At 41.0% G+C, this 10617-nt stretch overlaps 1 protein-coding gene across 3 annotated transcripts in view; it reads right to left on the bottom strand.

Moving 5' to 3' along the window:
• The window catches only part of galnt1 (UDP-N-acetyl-alpha-D-galactosamine:polypeptide N-acetylgalactosaminyltransferase 1), a 40723-nt gene extending 33049 nt beyond the window's left edge, over positions 1–7674 (bottom strand). The window contains exon 1 of one of the 3 annotated variants that reach the window (XR_004332447.1): positions 7241–7674. The gene's annotated coding sequence lies outside the window, so the exon portion shown is untranslated. The remainder of the gene's footprint in view (positions 1–7240) is intronic. The other 2 variants (XM_032518563.1, XM_032518564.1) reach the window with 2 other exon arrangements.
• Positions 7675–10617: the final 2943 nt, after the last annotated feature.

The raw sequence follows: 10617 nt of genomic DNA, 5'->3' as shown, positions 1-10617 counted from the left end.
CCACTCACTCTGACATCTCTCCATTAGTGAGTGTAAAAGGACCTGAGCATGTGTGTGTATTTCAGCCTGTGTGTAATAACAACAGAGTGTTAATTGTAATTTCCCCAAAGTGAATCAATAGAGAGTATAAATTATCATTATTGATTTAGCAGCTCTGTGGATACGCTGGCTCAGTGACTCAGTGTTCAGCAGTGGCCACAGCAAGAAGGTCCTGCGTTTGAACCCTGGGCTGACTGCCATTGTCCTTGACCGAGGTACTGGCTATAGAACTGGAGTTTCCTTTCATTTACAGCATAAAGTACTCTTCTTTTTGAGAATTAAATTTCCATGACATTATTCAAGTCTGACAAATGAGGTGTTCATGCTGGATGGAGAAGCCAACATACACTCACAAACAAACAGTGTCAAACACATTAAGAAGGCACAAACAATCATTCCAGGCCAGAGTGAGGAGAGACAAGTATGTGTAAGTATGTGTCACACAACCGTTTCTCCCTGAGTCAGCAGAAATTGGAAATTTTCCACTTCCTCCTATGGCGGGTATGATGGGGGATGGGCAAGGAGCAGGCCTTGTCGCCAAGGAAACTAGGTCTTTTCCTGTCAGGTCATATCTCAAGAGTAAAACAGATGCTTTGTGTAACACACGAATGCATAAACAGCCCATTCTTAAAAAGAAGAGAATTGTTGGAGCTAAGCTAAACCCAGTGTATGGAGTAACTCAATGCTGCAAGGCTGAACTGTCCTCAGTCCTTTCATTCTATTTCATTCTGTTCAGGTTTTTCATGTACATCTTAAAACTTTGTACTATCGAAGCACAGGATCTGTTCATGAAGGCAACCGAGTACTAAGACAAAGCAACCGTTGCAACAACAACAAGTCAATTGTTTCATCAAGCTAACAAAGTTGCACTGACATGTCCAAGTGTAAAAGGAACATGGCAAAATAGGATCTGGATACTATACTAATGACGCAAAAAAAAGTATGGTTCAACATTGACATGCATGTCCTGTATACACAGTTAAAATCTATTTTGTCTTTTCTAACAAAATCTAGATTGCTGTGCATTCTACTCATCCACTCTCATTATATTCATGTGCCAAAAATTTACTTTCTTTTCACATTGTCCCCAGCCACAGTATTCTTGCTGCCTCTCATCTTTTTTTCACTTGGGGAAAAGATGTGAACACAAAATTGACATATTACTTTTATATTTCTAGTCATGTTTCTGGTAGCCTTGCATTGCCAGACCCGTGATGGTCTGGCTACACTGCCTATCACTCAGGGATCAGGAGAAGAAGAAAAAAATAATCTTTGTTTGCATTTCTTTTAACCAATCACAATCGTCTTGTGTGGTGCTAAGATCCGGATTCACGGACACTGCCGTTGAAAATAGAAAGCAAAAACAGCCAGTGTTTTGTTTGTTTTTTACCAATGATTGACCTAAATATTTATTGTTTATACGGTAACGCCAATGGCAACTACATTATATTTCCAGCAAAAATGAGTGAAAGCAGAATATGTACTTATTTACACACACACACACACACACACACACACACACACACACACACACACACACACACACACACACACACACACACACACACACACACACACACACACACACACACACACACACACACACACACACACACACACACACACATGATCCGCAAGGGGGAAATTCAAGAAAGAAATGCCTCATGATAGATTGTATCTAGAAGTGTATTATTCAACTTTTGTTTCTGTTAAAGAAGGAAAAGAAAATTGCAATCCTCAATACTATTGAATCGCAGTACTTCTAGAATGGCAATAAATGAAAATCACGGCACCCATGTATTGTGAAAGTATTGAATCGGGACAAAACAAAAGCATATCCTCCCAGCCCTATAAGACAGACTATGTTTTTGGCCCCCTGGTGAATCAAAGTCCAATATTCCTATTCCTTTTAGCTAGTCTTTCACGTTCTTGGTTATTTGGTTCTGGGCAGGTAGTGTAGTCAGATTTTAGAGTGGTTTGAGATTAATGAATGAACCAGAAAAACAGTAGCATCTGATAAAAGCAAAACAAGAAGATGACAGAAGTGTTAACTATTTACTGTGAGTGGTCAATACTGTAATAATAATAGTAATAGTAATAATACCACTTAAAACCCTGCTCATTTTCACACATAAGCACACCTGGCCAGCGGCAGCAGAAAGGGGGCACTCCGTACGTACACACCACCGCCGACTTGAGTTGCAAAAGAAGTTCTGGCCGCCCTGTCAAGGATGTCAAAAAGTACGGGAAAGCTATTGACGCTTTGTCCGCTCTGACGTGGCAGCATTCTATGTTCGATCATGTTTAACACACAACTGAAGAAAAAGCACATGCAGCCACTGCATGGCCAAAAGTGATACTATAAACCTTTTATTAATTACATATATAATGACATATTTTGTATTTGTTAGCCACTGAACCACAGCAGAAGGCAGGCAGAGCGATCAGCCTCCAGACTCTAACCTCTGTTGATCCGTGCAGGACTTCAGTGGGAGCGGACTGTTCAAAGACTATGTGAACAGCAGGTAACGTTAACTGGTCCCTATACACAAACAAAGTCATATAATAAATTATAGGGAACCCAGCAACAGCGACGATGAGCTTTCCCTACATTTTCTCAGAACTAATGTTTTGGTAGGAACAAAAGTTTCCATCGTATGTTTCTCTGGGATTAGCCAGCATAAATGACGTCTATATTCCGAGTGGATGCTGCTCGTTTGCCGCTGAACCGCGTCATAGCTCATTACCATAAAGTTGACCAAACTTCAACTTTCTGTTTGACGCTCTGGTCGCTCAACACGCGACACCGACTGATTTTCCGCTTCTTGCAGCTGAGAGATGTCAGCTTCCATTGAAAATGAATGACTTCCTTTAACTTTGAAGCTCAAGTCGACAGCGGTGTACGTACAGTATGCCTAAAAGACATCGTCAATGTTCGAAAAGTGCTTTCTGACGCTATCCAACAAACTTCATTAGGAGCAGCAGCTTTATTTGTATCGGATGGAAGTTAAGTATGATCTGTGCCATACTTTGGAATAATTCAGGATGCTGTATACTAATTACTTCATGATGTCACCTCAATTCAACAATGCAGAGGCGTAGGCTAGCAAACTGAGAACAGAAAAAGATTACTAATTTGTTGTCAGAGGAGAACCAAGGCAGAAAACATAAGACTGCATCTAGGAGATGAAATAAACCTCTGCTGAATACTGGGCTAAATCCTATTTTCTTATCATTATGCCAGCAGAAACACTGTGTCCATCCAGCTGAGACACACTGAGTGTGACAGGCTCGGAATCATTTGTAGAGGCCCAATATGCAGTATAAACATACTGCGCAATAGATTAGGCTTGCTGCTCTTTTTGTCAGCACAGTTTTACAGTATTTCCAGCAAAGCTGTTTAAAAGGAGTCAAAGTACAGTGAACAAGGCAAGGGCAGGTTATCTCAATGAATGAGAACAGCAAAGATCACTCTGTGCATAAACACGCACGCCAACAAACGTGGCATAAACTTACACTGAACACACATGCACACAACTACAGTAAGGTTCATGTGTTTGTGTTGGCCTTTTTGGTTCCAGCCTGAGAGGGAGCTGGCAAGACTCCCTGGTGGCACTGGCTGACCCACTTCTGTGCAACTCTATCCCTAATGTGACCCGTTGGAAAGCCAGAGGACACACACGCACAGGCAAACACATGCGCGCACAGACACACACACACACACAACTGAAATTGCCTGCCTACAAACCCAACAGGACTGAGAGGCTAATATCTCTCTCTCTCTCTCTCTCTCTCTCTCATATCGAGGCAGCCAGTTTTGAGAAAAAAGTTAACCTAATCGTATCAAAGGCAGGATAAACAGGTGACATATTCACTTTCGCAATTACAATTGGTTCTATGAATATAAAGCAATCACAGCACCTTTCTTGCATGTCATCCCCTATCTTTCTATTCCCATGGTTTTGTTACTCTGTCTCCTCTCTAATAACGGCTAATAAACACCCTAAAATGTCAAGGTACACATAAAAGAGGTAATATCTGTCAGAAGCAAATAGGATTTTTGCTGTACTGCCACATTGCTAAAACCAATGATGCAAAGTGTGGAGATAAGTCTGTCTGATGTGTGCTGTGATCAGACAACATTATTAAAAACAAAACCCTGTAAACAAACCCCAGTCAGTAATAAGATGGCATACTGACAGCTGATGTTTGTGCAATGTTTCCTTGTGAGGAGGATTTATATAAAAAAAGACAACTTTGAAGTAAACAAATCAGTTTTTTCATCGGCTAGAATAGATAACAGAAGAAGTGTCGCTACGCTTGCTCTGGTCTCTATATGACAATAGTTTTCCATATTAATACAAGTAAATGAAATTTTCTATGTCTTTTCAATTCTGGTACGCACAGTAGGATGGTGCTTTCTTATGGGAAAAGATCACAATCACAATTATTTTGGTCAATGTGGAAATCGCAATTACTCATTGACTTTTGGAATAATTTTATTAAACTTTAAAAAACAATGAAACAGTTAAAACAAATCAACAGTGAAAACACCTTGAAATGTGAAATTTCCCTTCATACATTTTCCATTGAACTTTTTAACCTTCCCATTAAGAACACAAGGCAAAATAGGAGTTTACTGGCAAACATTGTTTTTGTGATCGTTGGGAAGTAAAATTGAAATCACAGTTTGACAGCCAGTCATAATGAAAAAACTGTCTTTTTATGTAAGTGATGACGTAACAAAGCAGGGTTACCTAAGTTTTGGGGGACAAGGCAGGCTGGTATGAGCTCCTCTTGCATGCTGTATGCTGAAAGTGTGTGTCCAGGCGTGTGCGTGTGTGTGTTTGTGTGTCTGATCCGGCCATAGTCTGGAAGGAGGAACAATGGCATTCCTGTGCTCTGAGCTCCAGGTGGCTGTGGAAACCCAATCCCAAACCAAGCCTTGCTGGCACACAGAGTGTCAGGAACGCCGAACGCTGCTGCCTCTCTCCGGAGACATGGGCCAGAATAGAGCTATTGTTCCAGACCAGCTCAGAGCAATAAATGCACCATAGCCACCCTGTATGACAAGCACATAAACTCACAAATACCAATACACACAAACAAAGTCAATAGCAGAGATTTTCACCTTAACATCTTGCACTTTCAATTTAATACCAGGAGCAGTACAATAAAGGAAAAACACTCATGACTACAAATTTCTGACCATGATTTCAAAACAGAAAAAAGAACTTGGATGCATTTTTGCACCCGCTTTATAATTAGGAGTTTTGTACATATTAAACTAATTACATTCTAAAGCATACTGATATCATGATTATCACCACATGTATTGCCATTACACAGTGGAAACAAACACACAACCTTACACTTACTCATACTCATTCTTACTCATACTAAAACCCCAATGACGTACCTATGCACACAGATTTGTATTCTCATATATGTTGAAGGCCCTTCTGATGTCATTTATTTCTTAGACACAGAACCTAATTTTATTGCAATCCAAATACTCGCCTCTAACTGAATCTATGTCCCAAAGATTGGCCAAATGTTCCCAATTTGCATGACTCTCAAATCCACCTTTTAAAGTATAGGAGAGTAGGACACATACAGAAAGCAGGCACATCTGCTGGGGCTTTAACACAGTCAACACACACACAGGGCAGGAAACGCATCATGCCGACTCCACAGCCTTGAAATGAGGAACATGATTCATTTCCTTTCAATGCTGGTCAGTCATGCCTTAACACAGGGCTGAGTTCAGATATACAGCTCTGAGGCAAGGTCCTGAACATGACACACACTGCCTACAACTCAAATCAGGAAAAAGATCCTCTGCTGACAACTTGCATTTGCATGTACTATATACAATTCAAGGCAACAAACACTATATTTGATGATGTTGACGTACACGGTCAAGTCTCTGCTTTTTTCACGTAGTTTAGCTGCATAACACAGATATTACTGTTCAAAACATGATCAAAGCAATCAGCTCATGTTAAGGGACCATGGGACCGATGCTACTGGCAGCACAAGACTACAGCGGATTCCCTCCAGCAATGCCACACACATACTGTGGATAAATAATACATGTTCTTCTTTTCCCTCCATTTAAGGAACATGACATGTTAATTTAATTGGTTCCCCGTCAATCTTAGCTTCATCTGCTCCGCGACTCCGCAGACTCTTGCAGGATTGATAGTGAATCCATTTTCTTATCTCTTGAGATAATTACAGCATTGTTAATGCATGCTCACTCATGCACGTTCTTTCTCTCCCCTTTCGTTCCTTCAATGAGTCTCTCTTTTAAACACATCAGGCCCCACATGCTTCAACCAAACCCTATAAAAGGTCTCTCAGTGATTGAATTACATGAAATGTGATTAACCTCTGTTCAACAGAGGAGGGCCCCTTAGAATATGCAGCCCAACAAGGAAGTAAAGCAATTCAATCTTGCCACTAGTTATTTTCCTACTATATGTATCAGCCTAAGTTTAATCATCTGACCTCTAGCAGGACACAGGAGACACAGCAAGCACCACTAAGGGTTAAATTCCGGGTGAACAGCTCATCTTTCCAGGTTGTGATGCAACACTCTGAAGATCAGAAATGTTGAGAGATAAATGAGGAAACGTCTACCAGGAAGAGTACATACAGTCTATATAGAAACCCTTATTCTCAACTTAAACACGGGCTGCTTTTTAATCTATTTGTATGGGTATATTATTGGGCGTTAAGGCAGGCATACGTCCAGTAATTTGAATAGACCGTTAGGAAAACTCGCTGCAGTCAAATGCGGCAACTGAGATAACATTAACCTGGCAGTGGCCCATTCACGACAACTCGACAGTCAAGAGTAAACGCTAACATAAGATGGCTAAAAAGTATTTATGAGCATCAATATTATCGACTAACCAGGCATTCTTTCATTTAGCATACTTAAGGCTTGTTGAGGAACAGCATCTGTTGGTTAATTAGCTGCGAAGTAAAGTAAAAATGTGTGTTTAACGGTGAGTCGCATCACATCCCCGTTGCTTGGCTGCTTCTGTCAACAAGAACCCCTCTGCCATAGCACCAGTCTACGCTGTTACTAGATAACGTTAGTGGTTCATAGCCCAGAAACATGCCTGCGTTGACAGTGTGGCTGGAAAAAACAAGTATTATTCAATGTTTTTCACATATATTGTTCGCTTACCTACAGTGACAGGGCACCTCAATCCACCGCTGTGGCGCACGACACCGCAGGCTAGCTACGAGGCAGAAAACTGACGCCGATATGGTACAAAGTATCACAGCTAGGTTAGCGGGCTAGCTAGCTTAGCGAGCTAACGATGGGGGGAGTGTGGTCCTTTCCGTGTCGTCGAGACAAACCTCAAAAACCAAGCCGGGGATGATACGCGGGTACAAGAGCACCGTCCCGTGTAAAAAGGCGGTATAAGAAGAGACATCAATTTAAAAAGGACCGTGAATGTAACTGAGCTTCATCCGGGAGTTACGCTATGCGGTGTGATCTCTCTCCCCGGGCGGACGCTCTGCCTCTGCCTGGCCTGAGTCTGAGAGAAGATCCGCTGCTGATGTGCAGACTGGAGCAAACAGAGGCAGCAGCATCAGTGCTCATCCCTCCCTTTACTACCTCAACCCGGAAGAAATAGCCTACTATATCTGATCCCATCCTCTTTTTCAGTCCAAAAATGTTACAACTGCATCCAAAGCCTTGCTGCACCATCCATCAAGGTGGATCTGCATGGCATCTAGTCTTTGCCGGTGATAATGGCAAGACGAATTTGGATTTGACAACAGATATAGTAATTCATACATTGTTTGGTTAATCAAAATTGACAAATTGTACACAATGAGAATGATGTTGCCTGAGTTTTGTTTAAGAGTAGGCCTAAGGTGAAATGCATGAGCAACAGAGTGATTTATAATCAGGTGGTAGCACACCAAATGTTGTGAAAGAGGCCTATAAGCACCTCAACCTTCTCCTGTATGTGTTAAACGTTTTTGATATTCATTTTTGAACAAGCCATGCAAATAAGGCATTGCTACTCCTTACCAAAAAAAAACACAGCCAAAGCAAACAATACTTGCAGTAAAACAAACAAGATATTTGCCTGAAGCATCTCTATCTTGATCATGTTTCATACCTGAATAAAAACACATATATATCATTTGACTGTTACAGGATCTGCACAACAGGAAGACACCCACATGTTCCACAAAGCCTTTTTGTTTAAGTTTATGTTAAATATACATGTGTGTTGGAATATCTACGCATAAACCAAAAATCACTGATGGGAAGTTTAACAGTTTATTATGACAGAGGGCCATAACAACAGGTCATTTACAGAGGGCCATAACTTTTGCATATTTTATGGGCCACTACTTACAAACATTCCACCAATCCAATAAGACCTTATGCAGTAAGAGTCATACATTGTTATATATTGAGGAGAAAAATTGGGCAGAAAAAGTAGAATAAAAGAAAATTTACTCCTCTTTTCCACCGCAAGGAAGAGGGCAGGTGTTTATTGCAAATGGGATAATCTCAGTTACAAGCCGCTATAAATAATGTGTCGATAGTGTGGCTCACTATTACCTGTTCCATCAAGGGAATGTTTAAATGTCTTGACTGCAGGCATAACCTTTTTTTGGCTCAATTTATTACCACAATAAGAGAAGCACTCAGGAGTGCTCAGACCATTGGCGGTACCAGGTAGTGCTTGCTGCCTGACTCAGTGTATTCATTTTCTTCAGTTGATACCAATCCAGGCCCATTGACCGCTGATTCAAAGTGATGGTCAATTGTGGGTTTTTTATTTATTTAGGGAGTGTAGCTCAATCAGCAAACCATACATATTGTCCCTATAAGCCCCCTTCCTCACCCTACACCCCCGCACTCCCACAGACAATTGTCAATTGTGTTTCTGATTGGCAATACATTCCCAGGTGTAATTCTGTGAAAGATTCATGTTGGCCAGCATATGATGTTCAAGATATGGTATCAGTCCACTTTTCAGAGTTATGCTTGCAAATTGGTTTGTGTCAGCAATGCTGCCAAACTTCTGTTGCAAATAATGAAGTCAGAGAGGAGCCGTGTCTCATTTTTATGACTCAATGTTCTACCTGCACAGACAGAAAACACTCTGCCTGGACTTGATGAGATGCGAATTGCAAAACAGCTGCACTTCTAAGTCAGGTCATGCAGAATGGATTATGAAAGTGAGATTCAGCCCAGTCAATAATAAAATATGTGATACACACAGCCTATTTATTCTCCCCTAACAAGCTTGCAATCTTGTATTAGTCATTATACATTTGCAAAAGGTCATCACAACCTCAGGGTTTTTTGTTGTCTGTGATTTTAACTTTCACTTGGAATAGTATACCTACTGTCAGCTACTTTTGGGATGTGGCAAAACTACTTCAAAGCTGTGAAGGCTTTAATTTAAAAAACAATTTCATTTTTGCTATTCTTTAGAAATAAATATTGTCCACATCCTTTGTATAGGAGACAGATAAACTGACAAAGATCAGACGGGCTCAGCTATAATAACTATTTTTGTTATGAAATATACAGTTGCATATCATTTGAAAGCCTACTTCCAATTGTGATTATGTGCTTTTATTCATCACACACACTCATACAGTACTCTTTACACACATACAAACTATGTAGGCTTCGCCAACTGTATACACACACACGTGAGAGCTATCCATCCCCATTACAAACATTGACACATATCCAGCACCTGTCAATAGCCTGCTGACACAGATCAATAAGTTGTGCTTCAGGCTGTGGCTTACATGTTTGGCTTACATACCACACAGAGTCACTGGAGCAGAAAACCACACCAACACGCACATAATCTAATTTCATCCCTTGTAGCATGCATATGTGTGTGTGTGTGTGTTTCAATTTGAAAATCAACTTTCCCATGAAAATGAATTTTCCGTGGCTATTTGTAGGAACATGATGGTTTTGAGAGCCTCACAGACAGCTGAGCGAATCCACAACAGTTTGACAGAGGAATTTTGCATATCACCCAGGTGTGTTTAGACTGTAAGCTTGAGTACAGCTGGTGCAAAATCTTTGACTTTGATGTCGCTGGTTCCAGCGTGCTGCTCCAACCTGCTGATGGCCCGACACAGAAAGGGGTGTGTTCAGGAAAGGGGTGTGTAGGTCCAATGTCTCACAGTTATAGCTCATATTTTAACTTCACCCATAAAACATTCATATCTGTTTGCAATTGAGCCTGTGCAGAGTCTCTAGATATACTTTATTCATGTAGCTGGCAGCAGCAGTGTGCCAGCACTGAAAAATGAATGAGATATTTGGAAAGACCTTCCTCTGAATCAGCATTTCCCCTGCGAGTGTGGTCCTATATTTACTATATAAGACAGGACAAGGACAGCAAAGGAGCAGCAAGGCTTCTCAGTGTGTGTTTCAAATATACATCCACAGTATTACACTAGCATCCCTCAGTTCATCAAGGTCTCGGCAGCAGCTCAGAGGGCACTGTGTTGAATTTCGATGTAGATCTTTTTTGTGTGGAGATGTCTGGATGCTGA

This window comes from Etheostoma spectabile, chromosome 6 (genome assembly GCF_008692095.1).
Source record: "Etheostoma spectabile isolate EspeVRDwgs_2016 chromosome 6, UIUC_Espe_1.0, whole genome shotgun sequence".
Classification (NCBI taxonomy): domain Eukaryota; kingdom Metazoa; phylum Chordata; class Actinopteri; order Perciformes; family Percidae; genus Etheostoma; species Etheostoma spectabile.
This window is presented reverse-complemented; position numbering and strand designations above follow the sequence as displayed.